The following is a 12,905-nucleotide window of genomic DNA, read 5'->3' as shown; positions in this document are numbered from 1 at the left end:
ACTTTATCCAATGTATTGCTCGACTCGCCATTAATATTTTCGCCCCTAAATTATACGATTCGACTTTGAGTTCAGGGATGCATCGATTAAAAAAAAAAAACAAGGTCACTCGCGCCCGCGGAGCAAGGGGGTGGAAAAGAAAGAAAAAAAAAAGAGTAAGGGGCTTTGAAAAGAGATAACTGAAGAGAACCGTGTGCACCTGAAAATCGAATGAGGAAGAAAAATTGGAGGGAGAAGCGGAAATAAAATAGAAGAAGATCTAGAGGAGGTGGAGGAATCCGAAGGACTCGACGTCGCGGTATTGATTGGCCCCTTCGGGTGGAGCGGTAGGTGGTGCGGCGCCCCGTTTCATCCGTTCGATTCATGCCACCGCGATGGGTTGTGCTCCGCTCGACGAATCTAAGGAACGAAATTGAAAGTTCCTCCTCGTCGATTCACTATATTTTGGACAGCTTTTCGGATAAATGTTCATCGTGCCTTCGGTTTTTTTTTTTTTGATTTTTTTTTGTTTTTTTGCGAAGTTTATCGCTGCAGTCAATTTAGCGAGTTGCAGGTCGCGGTCGGATGTTGTTTCAAGCTCCCGCGCCGGCGTAAAACAACGAAAATCGTCCAATGCATAAGTAGTATTCAGCCGTGCAGCTGCACGAACTTTTCGCGTCAACGCATTCTTCGCGTAACACCGTGCCGCATACGTGGGAATTACCACGTGTTATTTACATACATTAAAACCACCCATTAGCGCGTATTTTTTCATTTCCGCGCGTGTGTATAACACTATGGGATATGGAATTTTTATTCAAGTGGGGCACGCAAATTGTTTTACGGCCGTTCTACCAACGAGTGAAGGAAAACCAAAAAAAAAAAGACCGATGCCTATACGCTCTCCGCCGGCCTTAGCTCTTCTACTCTTCGGGACAAAGGCGACGGGTTTATTTTACTTCGGAGCGAGAGACAAAAGGGCCGCGTACACCGGTGTTTGAAGCTAATTAAAGGGCAGCCGCGTTTTTCTTTGACTCTTGGAGCTCTAACGAGTCCCTCGTGTGCCCACTTTGGCCGAGTCGCAGACGCGATAAAAATGAGAGGGGCCGCGCTTTGAATAACATTGTCTTTACTTTCATTGTTTTTTTTTTTTTTTTTAGTACGTATTTTTTAGTATCTCCGGGGAAGGGTAAATTGTTTTTTCCAATTCGCACTCGCGGCTTTGGCATCTTTCGTCACTGCGTGGATGTATGAGAAAAAATTACGAAACGAAATCGAAATGATGAAACTCCTTGCGGTAGGAAAAAAAAAAAAAAAAAAAAAAAAAAAAGAGTCTCCCCGCCCAAGTCGTATTCCGGCGCTGCAGAGCGACTCGCTCCATTTACTCGGAAATTTGGCCCCCGTCCTGCATACATCTCTATTCACTTTCTTCCCCCGGCAGAGCGAAACCTCCCTCCCTCTTTTGTACGTACCCACGCCTATTCCTTCCTCTTTTTTCCGTACAGCGTGTGCAGAGGATGAGGGGGAGGAAAATATTCTTAGCGGGGCCCATCGCTCAGGAGGGACTCGGCCTGTTATCGGAGCCTCGGCGAGCTGTCCTTCAGCCGGGAGAGACAAGCCTCGAGTTGGAAGAAGAGCCAGACGCGCGTCAGACCGGAGGGTGTGGGGTCCCGTGAGCTGGATCAAGCGACGCCTATGCACTGTCGCGCAGCTGATACATTTTGTGAGCCCTCGTAACAAGCGAAACCTAAGGACTCGAGTGCACTTAAACTCGTTGAAAGTATGGGATTCCGATATGGTAGCGGAGGGACATTTTTCCGCCCAAGTGACGCACCGTAGGTTGGAAGATATGCCTTTCCGGCCGTCGCTCTATATAATACACGTCCCGTTTCCCTATCAACTATAGATTGGTTTTTCGTTGTTGTAAGTCGCGATCTTTGCAAATTGGTCGGTTCGCATTTTCGAGTGTTGAATTTACAATTCCGTCACCAAAGTCCCCGCCTCTCCGAATGAAATAGGGCGTGATGGGGGGGGAAAAAAAAAAATTGCCGAAATACGGAATTCGACGAGTTCCTCCTTCTATACTCCCTCTGGAGCACTCCGTACGTGGCTTGCGTGTAAATATCTCCTTCCGAGGGAGGGTCCGAAAAAATTACACCGGAAACTCATAGTCGCTCGACGGGAGACGTCAGCCGCTCGGCAACAACAGTAGTAGTCGTTGGCGTACGGAAAAAATAAAAACGTTTTCTTCGGTTCCTCCTTTTTTTCTCTAATCTCCGCTCGTTTCGCGTATCGCAGCTGACTCCGTCCAAAGAGGCAAGTGTCAAAGACCCAAAAACTCCGATTTTCGAGGAGGAGCCCAAATACCCTTCGCTCCCGAGCTTGCTCGTAAAACGGGGTGACTCCAACATTTTGACCCCAGCGACAGCCGTGCACTGAAACATGTATAGGTGCAGCTTCCACCCCTTTTTCCCAGGCCGTATAAACTCGGGAAAACTTTTCGCGATCAGACGAAAGGCTCGTCGAATTAAATCGAATTACCTCCTCGCGAGGGAGAGTATAAGCGAAGTTGTCGACTACTCGGGGCGAGAAAAAAAAGCTCCCCCGTATCAAACCCCGAACGGAGTTGAGTGCAATAGCTGTCGCCCGACCCTCTGCTTGAAACATAGTTTGCATTATTGAAGATACCGAGCGCACCAAAGAGGAGACAATCGCCACCATCCGGCATTTCTTTCCCGAGCAAAGAGAGGCGGCATCCCAAACGTGCTCGGGGTGTAAATACGTGTGGGTACCCGAAGCAAAGGGAGACGCAACAGTGGCAGAGTCGCGTCACGGTGATTTACAACTGGTTGATTGATCATTTGCATTCCGGAGCGTCTCTCTTGTTGCAGGTCCCGAAGCTCGGTGCTCCGTCAAACAACGAAATTTCGCAGTTTCACCTGCGTTGCTTTCGTTTATTATTATTTTGCGCCGATTATCTTTTCAACCCCCGAAAATTCCGAGTAAGTCTTCAAACGATCACTATCTCGTGAACAGCACATAAATTTTCCGTGCACGTGTCAAGGGGAAGCACTCGAGCATCGTTGAGAAAAATTGCTAAAAAGTGTCAAAGGAAGCGCATCTGAGGGCTAAAGTGAAAAACTTGACGCCCCAGCTTTGTACGCCAAAGAAGCTGCAGTCGATCCCAGAAATGGGTCACGAGATGCGCGCTCGGAAGAGGGATCGAGAGAGTTTTAATGGATCATTTTTTTTTTCCATCCAAATAATCCCCATAAAGAGGAATTGCAAGAATATACGCTCAAAGTTAAACCAACGGCTATAGGCAGGGTGCGATTTCCCGATGGTTAATAATACACCCCGTGCGGGGGGGGAAGGGTTCAGGTGTAGCGCAAGGTATATAAATAGACTGAACGTAATACCATCGCTTAACGATCGTACCGGGCACGCGTTACGTATATGCTAAATACCCGGGAGAAACCGAAAGCAGGGGGAGAGAGAGAGAGAAGAAAATAACCAGCTGGACGCGCGAGAAATTCGCTAATTCACGTCCACCGACGGACGAGCACTAAATCACTCGCGCAAAGTGCCGCGGCGAAATTTAAATGCGAAAGTTATTTCTGCGAGGGACCGATTCCCTCGAACACACACACACACGCGTGTAAGCGAACGCGAGAAAATTCCAAAGCTACTTGATCTATGTGTATTACGCGACCCGCGTGTATTATATGCAGATTTCGCCCCGTTGTACTTTTTTTTTTTTTTTTTCATTTCTCCCGGACTTCTTGTGTGTATACGCAACGTGTACGAGTCTCGACTCGCTGTTGTCTCGGCGCCTTTCGTGATGATTGCGGGCACTCCCACAAGGGGGCAATTGTTATTTATGAGCCGCCGTTAGGGCTGGTTATGCAAATTAATTTTTCGGATGTGCAATAAGTATAACGAACGGCACCGGTGGTAATTGTTTCTCCGAGTCGTTTCTTATTCCTTCGGTTTCGCGGATTTGCATGCACGTGAGGAACGTGTACCCTCTTTTTTTTCCTTCTCCCTCCTCCTCCTCCTCCGCTTCCGTTACGTCGCAATTAGGTGAAAAACGCTTATCGTTACCAACTAACGCTCGAGCGCTCGTTTGTTGCCGTCAAACGTAGATATGACGTAATATCGGCGCACGAGTGTGTGTGCAGGTACATAAATCAGACTCGCCGTGATACTTTTGCGGATATGGTTAATGGAGTGCGCTAATAAGTGTACCACCCGCTGCCAGCTATTGCGCTGTTGAGGCAGTATCAATTAAAAAACGCGACGTTACAGGAGAAAGAGAGAGGCGGGGGGTGGGTCGCAAAAAACCATCATCAGCTATTGTTCTGAAATATCGAGCCCCGGGACACAAAATTTTTCTACTTCATTTTTTTTTTTTTTTTTTCATCCCTCCCCAAAAAAGATTGCAAGAGATGACACGTTTCCGAGAAAAAGGGGGAAAAAAATCACTGCCACTTGGCTTTAATCGCCCGGAAAAGGAGAGGGATCCACAGATGTGGGGAGGCTATAAGCTCCCGGGCGATCCCCAGGCGTCGGTCTCGTGTCCCCCGGTATCGGCCCTGACGATCTAGCTCTCGACGGCTGCGAATAAAACGGCTATATATACCCCCACACACACACGTATACGTGTATTTGGAGCGCCCCGGGAGTGGTAGAGGGACGATAAGCGTGCCAAAGCAATAGATTCAGCGGCTCAGCTTCCGGGAGCCTTGAGAAAGGGATGGTGTGTGTAGCGAGGCCTCGCGGGTGCGCGCCGAGCGTGAACCGGAAGCTATGTGTCCGGGGGGGGCTGATTTACACCCGAAGCCTCCGGGAAATCGGCAAATCCGGCCTTACACGGCTTCCTTGCGCCGCGCGAGACTGCATTGGTCGGTGTCTCGAGGAGCTGTCCTGTAGGCGCATAACCGAACGTCTACCATCCGTCTCGCGATTCGTTACAATTAGCATCGGGTGTAGTATATATACCCGGCGATGCGATCGCTCTCCCCGATAATCAGCGCAGTTTGCGCGCCGCGTGTGTAGTGTGTTTATATACGACGTGGGTAATCGGTTGCCTGATTTGTACTCCTGGCCTCTCTCGTAACGAGCTCGTGCGTATAGTATCGATTTCACGCCTCGTGTGTACAACATAATATATGTATGGGTTATCATTATGGCAACGGCCGTTAGTAGTGATCGGACACCCGAGGCCGGGAGATGGGATTAAAATTAGACGCACCTCTGGTGTGAAAAACGCGGGTCGAGCAAAAGAAAAACACCGAGTGTGGCTGGAAAATCGAAGGTTTGCTCTCTCGTTCCGTGCCCTCCCCCGGGGGTGTTTTTATCCGTGATAATACGCGAGCTGGATTCCCCCGAGGAAACAATAAGCCCTTCCGAAAGAACGTGGGGGGCGAGTTCGCTCGGACAGCTGTCACGGACGAAAAAGCAGCGCTCCGAAAGATTGTAGATTTCATTATTCGCGAGCGATACTTCGCCAGGAGTGAGATGTACGGCCCCCAACGTTAATGCACCGCGAATACCTATAGCTCATCCTTTTTTTTTTTTTTTTTTTTTTTCACCCTCATCGTTCAATCTAAGGGGTACAAATATACGCGGGCCGTGGCTCAAATTTATCGGGCGGGCGTGACAAATTTTTCATACTCCCGTTGAATTTTTACTGCCCCGGTGACACATTAAATCAGCCGTTTTCTGCATTTTTAACGCTACGCGCGCGGTCTCGGCTCGCGTATATTTCATCAATACTCGAGACTCCGCGCCCCTTGGTCGATCGGTAATGCTCCTCGTGAACGAGGGCTTGGATTTTTGCGTTTTGTCCGGAAAATCATACAGGGCTGAAGTGCAGTTACCTTTCCAACAGATAGAGTTGAAAATTCTGGGGTATGTGTAAAAAAAAAAAAAAAAAAAAAAATTCAGCCCGAATTTCAATCGTACATCAAGCGATGCGCCTCGTGTGTGTGTTTAGAGGGATGAAAAAACCGCGAAATTCGCTGGTCCAGCTGTTTGCAGGGAGGAGGCACGTGAAAAATGCATACAACCTAGCCGGAGAATGTCCGAATTCTTTGGTTCGAGGTCGCTTTGCTACGCGTATCGAGAGGAGGCCCCTTTTCATTATTCCGATGTGGGCTGCTCCCAGACCACCGCTGGCCTAATTTTTTTTTTTTTTTACGCGTGTGTGGGTACTCTCTCCTCTTGGCCCTAATTACGCAACCAAGCCGGAAACGGAGGGAGAAAAAAGTACGCACAACCGAACGAAAGGTTCGAGTTTATCGGAAAATGATCCAAGCTACATTATTTTTATGTGTCCGACTGTTTCTTGGAAAGGGTGCAACAGAGCCACTACTACGGCTTGGCCCCTCGGCGGTCGAGGTATGTCCTCTCCGACCTCCCCTCCTCTTCCTCACCAATATCGATCTAAATCTGGTCAACCGCGTTACATTAAGGTGATTTCGCCTCCCCCCTCGTCCTTCTCTGCCCGTCTGCTTTGCCACATCCATCACTGCACGAGAATATTGGCACTGGTATAGATGCGTATAGGTCTGCTCTTGCACCGCCGCGTGTACATTATGTACATCTACACGAATCTCGACTGGCGCTGATACGTGGAGATAAAAATAATTTAATCAATACCCTTTACTCTCCGTTTCTGTCATTGCTCAAAGTATTTTTTTAGTTTTATTTCGAAATTTCGTCGGCGTCTGACCAAAATCGACTTGTGCTACTGATTTTTCGAGCTGGTACGCAGAGATAAAAATTATTCAATCAAAACCCTTTACTCTCCGTTTCTGTCATTGCTCAAAGTATTTTTTTAGTTTTATTTCGAAATTTCGTCGGCGTCTGACCAAAATCGACTTGTACTACTGATTTTTGTTTGCAAGGCTGCACCGTTTCGGCATTAACATTTTGAAAGTTTTACACTGTAAGATGCATATCAGCTTGTAAAAATGTTAAGTATGGGTACGAACAAGGCGCGGGGTGAGGGGAGGGGGGTATGTATTTTGTTTGAAATATTACACTATAAAAATGTTAATGGCCAAATATTAAAGTGATGGATGGAGCCGCGCTGTCTGTGTCGCGAGATTTAAGGGAGTTTTTGGAAAATAAAACTGGAGATGAGAATTTTTGTGGGATACCATACGGATAAACTAATTCACAAATAAATGTATAGATGATGAGGTGCGTAAAAGGAAAAAAAAAAAAAAAAAAAAACAATTTTCGGGAGCATAAATATTTTGCAGTCACGATTTTGAATTTTTGAAAAACTCGGGGATAGACACTGTGCTACGACGAGCCGTTCCAAAGGATCAGGAAAAGCTCGAGGGACCCGTTGATGGAGTTTGCGTCGAGAATGTGCGAAACTTCTTCCGCTGCTACCTACAAGAAGCCCCTTGCCCACCAGATGCTAATAAAAAATGAAGCTCAAAAGTGCAGTTTTTTCTTTCTTTACATACAGTTCCAGGGAAAACGTAATACAAAAGCACTTTGAAAATTCAAAGACGCGATTTTTGAAAACAACAAGAGCCATCCTCTTGGCGCGTCCCTCGAGGCGTCACAACGATTCCAACAGAAGCGGTCAGAGTCGCAAAAAGCGCGACGAGAGAAAACAAAGTCGGACAAGGGATACATAAGCCAAAACATATTTTTCCGAGGGGGGAGGGCTATAAATCCCGGAGCAGACGCACGATATAAGAGAAGAGACGCTGGCTATCTCTCTTGCCATTCATTCGTACAACGAGCAGATCGGCAGAGCTCGGGAAAAATTAGCTGATTTCCGTCCCCGGCCTCGCGCCTCCACACCGAGCTCCGAGCGACGGAAGCAAAGGGGAGGGCGATAAATCTGTCGGTTTCTCCAAGGAGGAGCCCCCGGGCGCACGCTTATGTAAGGACGGGGCGATAAGAGCCCCGGGGGCGAGTGTACGGAAATATAGCGCGAGGGGAGGGGGAGAGACCAATTACGTCGGGTGGGGGGGGGAGCCTGCGCCGAATAGGTACGGAAATTGCCGGGAATCGATATCGCTCCGCGTGTGGTAGCTGCACGATTTTCGGCCGGTGATAATGAAGCCGACGGGGCGCAATTAGCTGTCGCTTTGTCCATCCGTACCCCGTAATTCTCGATCGATGCGTGCTCGATACACCCGAATCGCTGTGTCTACATGGAAACTGGTGCGATTGGAGCTTCCGAGCTGCGCTTTTGTGCTACACGGGATTTTTCACCGTATCGGTGGATCAATTTTCGGACAGTGATTGATTTTGTCGGAGCAACCCAGAAACGACGGCGTCCTAGCCCAGCACGTTAATTATGCCAGCACGAGTATATATTTCGGTAATTAACCGTAACGCGAGAGCATTTTAAATTATTACGGCGTCTTATCACGAAACGTATAGTAGTTAACCTTTTGGCGATACTTGGGAGTCGGCCCGGGTGTACGTGTATGTATATACGAATGACTTTGAACCACCGAGTGGAAGATGATTGAGAGCCGGGGCTCACGAATTTCGCTTTAAAATCCTCTCTTCGCGGCAACGCCGATGAAAATTTCACGCGATCGATGGGGTTGGATCGTCACGCGTGCAATAGTAATTTTTTTTACTCGTCTTGGCAAACGCAGCCTTGGTTTGAGGCCAATGTAAATTTTACGTTACGATATTCCGTAGCTCTTGTTGTCCCCTCGGTACCTCCTGCATGGCACTTTGCAGCCTGAAACAAAGGCTGGACCAAACGCGGGAACAAAGAGTCCCAATGTGCACCATACAACTAGCTGTACGAGCAAATTGGATCCACCGTATAGGCTCGTGTAATTCCACGGGCGATTAGAGCATACGCGATGAGCCTCACGGACAAGTGGAAGCAGAGGGGAGGATGACGGAACAAACGAGGGTCCCCTCTCCGGTCGGATTAACGAGACCCCCCTTTTTTTTATATCTCCTTCCGGATGAGACGTCGATTCTGCCGACTCGATCGCGCGTGTTGGCATACACCTGTAGACTCGATGGTACAGATATATCGCGCGCGGGCGGATACATAAATCAGCCTCTACTGCCGATGATGAATTTCCATCGTCCTCGAGGGTACATGTTTGTTTTGTCGTGTTTTTATCATCCCAGCCGTACGTGCGCGTGGCTCGGAATATTTTAAGGCGTGATGAGATGAAAAGAAAAACAATGCCTCGTTTTTGATGATTAAAATTTGAAATTCACTAGTCGAGTTTTGTAAAGTGTGCATGACTGGGGGAAAATTTCATAGGGGAGGGATGATGGAAAATCCGAGAGTCATCCCGGAGGAAGAGAGGGAGTCCTTGCTAATGGAGCAGGGAGAGCTGCCGGGGTGGTAAAGTAGCTCGACACTTTGGCTGACAAGCGCTTAAGCTCCGGCTCTTCCTCTTCGGGCAAAGTTTTCGCACGTATCTTATACGCGCGCGGGTGTGTGCTGGTCGCGCTCATAGGGTCGCACATATGCTCTCGAAAAAAATGGCGGTGAAGTCGGGCGACGCGATTTACACACGCGCGAGAAAGTGACGGACTTTAAAGTTGACGCGCGCGAATCCCCGGAGCCGCTGCCAAAAAATGCTGGAAATTATGAATCCACGGCGGAAGCCGCCGATGATTTACTGCACTTACAAACTCTTTCAATTTTTTTTTTTTTTTTTGTTTATACCGCTCTCAAGTGGGTACGAACTATCATTCATCTCTCGCTCGCTTTCGGGTATCAAAATGAAATTTTCGTCGTCCAGCAGTGGCGCACTGTTTTAGACAGGCCTCGCACGTATTTTCACCAGATGCACTCGCTTGCGCGTGTTCTACATTTACGCCGCGATCCACCAGAAATCGAGAAGATGCATTTTCCATTTTCACTCTTTGGGAAGTTACCGATTTTTCGACCCGAGCGATTTATGCACTGGTATTGTTTTTTTTTTTTTCACTGCTTTTCCACCGTTTTACATCCTTGAGCAGCCCATTCGTGTGTGGATAGCGATCTCTCGGCAATTAAAAGGTCCGTACAAAAGTTTTTAATTACAGAAATTGCACAATTACACGAGCCCAGCAACGTGGAATGAAAAAAAAGGAAAATCAAGTCTTATCGTGCTACAAGCCCTTCGAGGGTCTCCCGTTCTCGCACGTGACAAACTCCTCCCGAGTCGACGATGGCGCGAGAAGGAGGAGGGCGATAATTATCACTGTGTCAAACTACTAGGCGCTTCTTTTCTTCCCCGGCGAGCTTTTCAACGCCGACGACCTCGTTAGGGCAAACGGGTTGGGTCTTATCAAATTTTCAGCGGGAGAAGGATTCGTCGAGGAAAAAAAAAAAAACTTCATAATAATAATAAACACGTGCACGTCGCACGCGCTCGCCCCTTTTTTTTCCTTCGCACACGTGCGCACTTGAGGCTGGAAATTTTTTTCTTTTGACACGCGACGCGAAAACTCATCGACCTGATTTTCCTTTTTTTTTTCCCGCCTCCTTTCTTCTTTTATTCATTGCAAACAAGTTCTTGATAAATGCGGTTTAGAGTTGATTTTTCTCAGCATCGGTCGAGGGAAAAAGAAAACGAGATAACTTCGCACGAGAGTTTGATAAACTGCGTGCGATGAAAGTGTACACCCGAGAGCCCCAAAATGCAAGCCTTGCGAATGGAAGAATTATTCGAGGGGCATGAGAACTACTCGGAGGGATTTTTTCGCCCGTCAACAATACGCTGACGCGGAAGACCAACTCCACGTGAAAAGGATGTAAAAAAAAAAAAAAAAAAAAAAAAAAGTAGAGCCAGATGGAGAGATTTCTCGGCGAAAGCAGCTATTCAGAGCCTCACGTGTTTACCTTCCGAAGAAAGAAAGGGGGAGAGCTAGCTTGCTGCCACTGTACATAGTCGGGTATCTGCACTTGGTCTATTTCCTCATGCGTTTGTCTTATCAACCATCATATGTATACGTGTGAGCGCGAATACACACCCAGATCCATTAGCAGCTGTGGTATCGGCAGCACCTTCAAGCGATAAACCTATACGAAAAGCTTATTAATCTCACTCACAGGCTGTTGCCAGCTCATTTCTCCTTGTACTCTTATACCACGTGATTTTTCGACATTTCAAGTTTGCTGGCACATCGATACATCTCTAAAGTGTCAAGTGTAACATTGCATTCGTTTCGTTTTCCATTCGAAGACAAATAAAAAATAAAATGGACACAACGTGTTCTAGCATTTGATATTTTTTGGATCACCGAACATAATCCAAAGACCAAGCTGTTCTATAACTTTTTTTTTCTTTTTTTTTTTGTCGTTTTTGTAAATTTAAATTTCTTTGCGATCCTGTGCAATAATTAGAATAAATTGTTAAAGTCTAGCTCTCGATACCGAATCAATTATGGAGTGCTTCTTACCTCTTTTTACAAAAGCACGCACCAGACGCTACAATTTAATAAACTTTGTCATTTTGTACACTGAAAGGAAGAAAAAAAAAAAAAAAATCAATTCCAACAGCAAAAACCGCCGTAACATTAGCAAAACTTCAATCCGTAAAACTTCGGCCCTCGAGTAGAATATTCATAAAACTCGAGTCAGCGGAACGTCGTAAAATAAAAATTTATTCCCCAAAGTACATAATAGAGCCGGAACAAAAAGAACCCTCCCCACCGAGAAGAGGAGCGGGAGAGGAAAAACGGAGAGAAGTTTTAATTTGATTTTGCTCGAGCACGAGTCTTTGCATCAATCCAGTACATACACGGGGGTATAGGTATACGTCGAGCCGACCTCAAAAATAGGATCATCAAGATAGGCGAGATATCACTCGCGGGCCTCCACGGAGCAAAGTTCGAAAGCTAATTTTCGTCCCGAACAGACGGGACGAAACACTTACGGACAGGCACACAAAAAACCGACTAATGAGGTATAAACGGCACCCGGGCACGTGACGATCGTTTGGGTACCAAAAGAAGAAAAAGTAGACAAATGACCCAAGGGAGTAGTCCCAACTCAAGACGGGGTATCTATATTAATCGAAGTACTTGCGCACCGCAACTCCTGTACGGAGGATCATTCGCTCCGAATTAACTAGTCTCCGGCACTAAACCTCCACGGAACTCTAAAGTTCGAGGTAGGCAGGTATATACATCTATAGGTAACAGCAGGCGCTGCGTGACGAGTCGCATCATCGAACTTTGCCGATTTGTCGTCGTTTCCATTCGTGCTCGCGCGCACCCCACAATATACATGTGTATGTATACACCGACGAAACTTTGGCACAACTTTTGCACCTCCCGGCACCAACTTCCCCTCCCTTTCTCACACACAATCTCCGCTCTTCGTGATTCTCTTCGGTGTATACTCCAACTGTGCACACCTCCCAAGTGTCTTGTATTTCTCTCCTCGAACCGCCCGAAGACTTTATGCACTGCACCCGCTTGTATACTCCCTATCTCGCGCTCGTTGCTTCACCCCTTTGATTTATATTTTCTTGGTCAGATTTTTCTGTTCCTATTCTTCCTTGCTTCTTTGACTTTTAGGTCTGCGTCGGATCTTTTTATACAAGTAGAAAAAAAAAAATTATTTTTTCAAGGAAAACCCGTAGCAGTGAATGATGGGCGCGAGGACATAAAGTGCGTCCAATAGAAGGGAGAAATCGTCCAAGAGAAACAAATATGGGGGGATGCGTAAACACGGGGTAAACGTTGCCCGCGAAGCAAAGGGGGTACAAAAGTGAAATTTCACGGTTAATAAAACCCTTGGCGAAGGAGGAGGTGGAGAGGCCGCATTTCGGACGTTAATGTTTCCGGCGGTCCCCGACGGAATTCATCACGCGGGTCCTCCCCAATTGTGGGCACATCCCTTCGAGCGTGGCGATTGTTTGTCGATGCCCTTTGGCCGTTACCAAAGGAGAAAAGAAAGTTCCTATTTCTCG

At 47.2% G+C, this 12,905-nt stretch overlaps 1 protein-coding gene across 1 annotated transcript in view; it reads right to left on the bottom strand.

The window, feature by feature from the left end:
- Positions 1-12,905, bottom strand: part of Camta (Calmodulin-binding transcription activator) — a 46,158-nt gene that overhangs the window by 14,701 nt on the left and 18,552 nt on the right. The gene's annotated exons all lie outside the window — the stretch shown is intronic.

This window comes from Copidosoma floridanum, unplaced genomic scaffold, assembly GCF_036245765.1.
Source record: "Copidosoma floridanum isolate Cflo_tuat_1 unplaced genomic scaffold, Cflo_Japanese_pri ptg000030l, whole genome shotgun sequence".
NCBI classification, from domain to species: Eukaryota; Metazoa; Arthropoda; class Insecta; order Hymenoptera; family Encyrtidae; genus Copidosoma; species Copidosoma floridanum.
The sequence above is the reverse complement of the archived record's forward strand: the minus strand, read 5'-3'. Positions and strand labels throughout refer to the sequence as shown.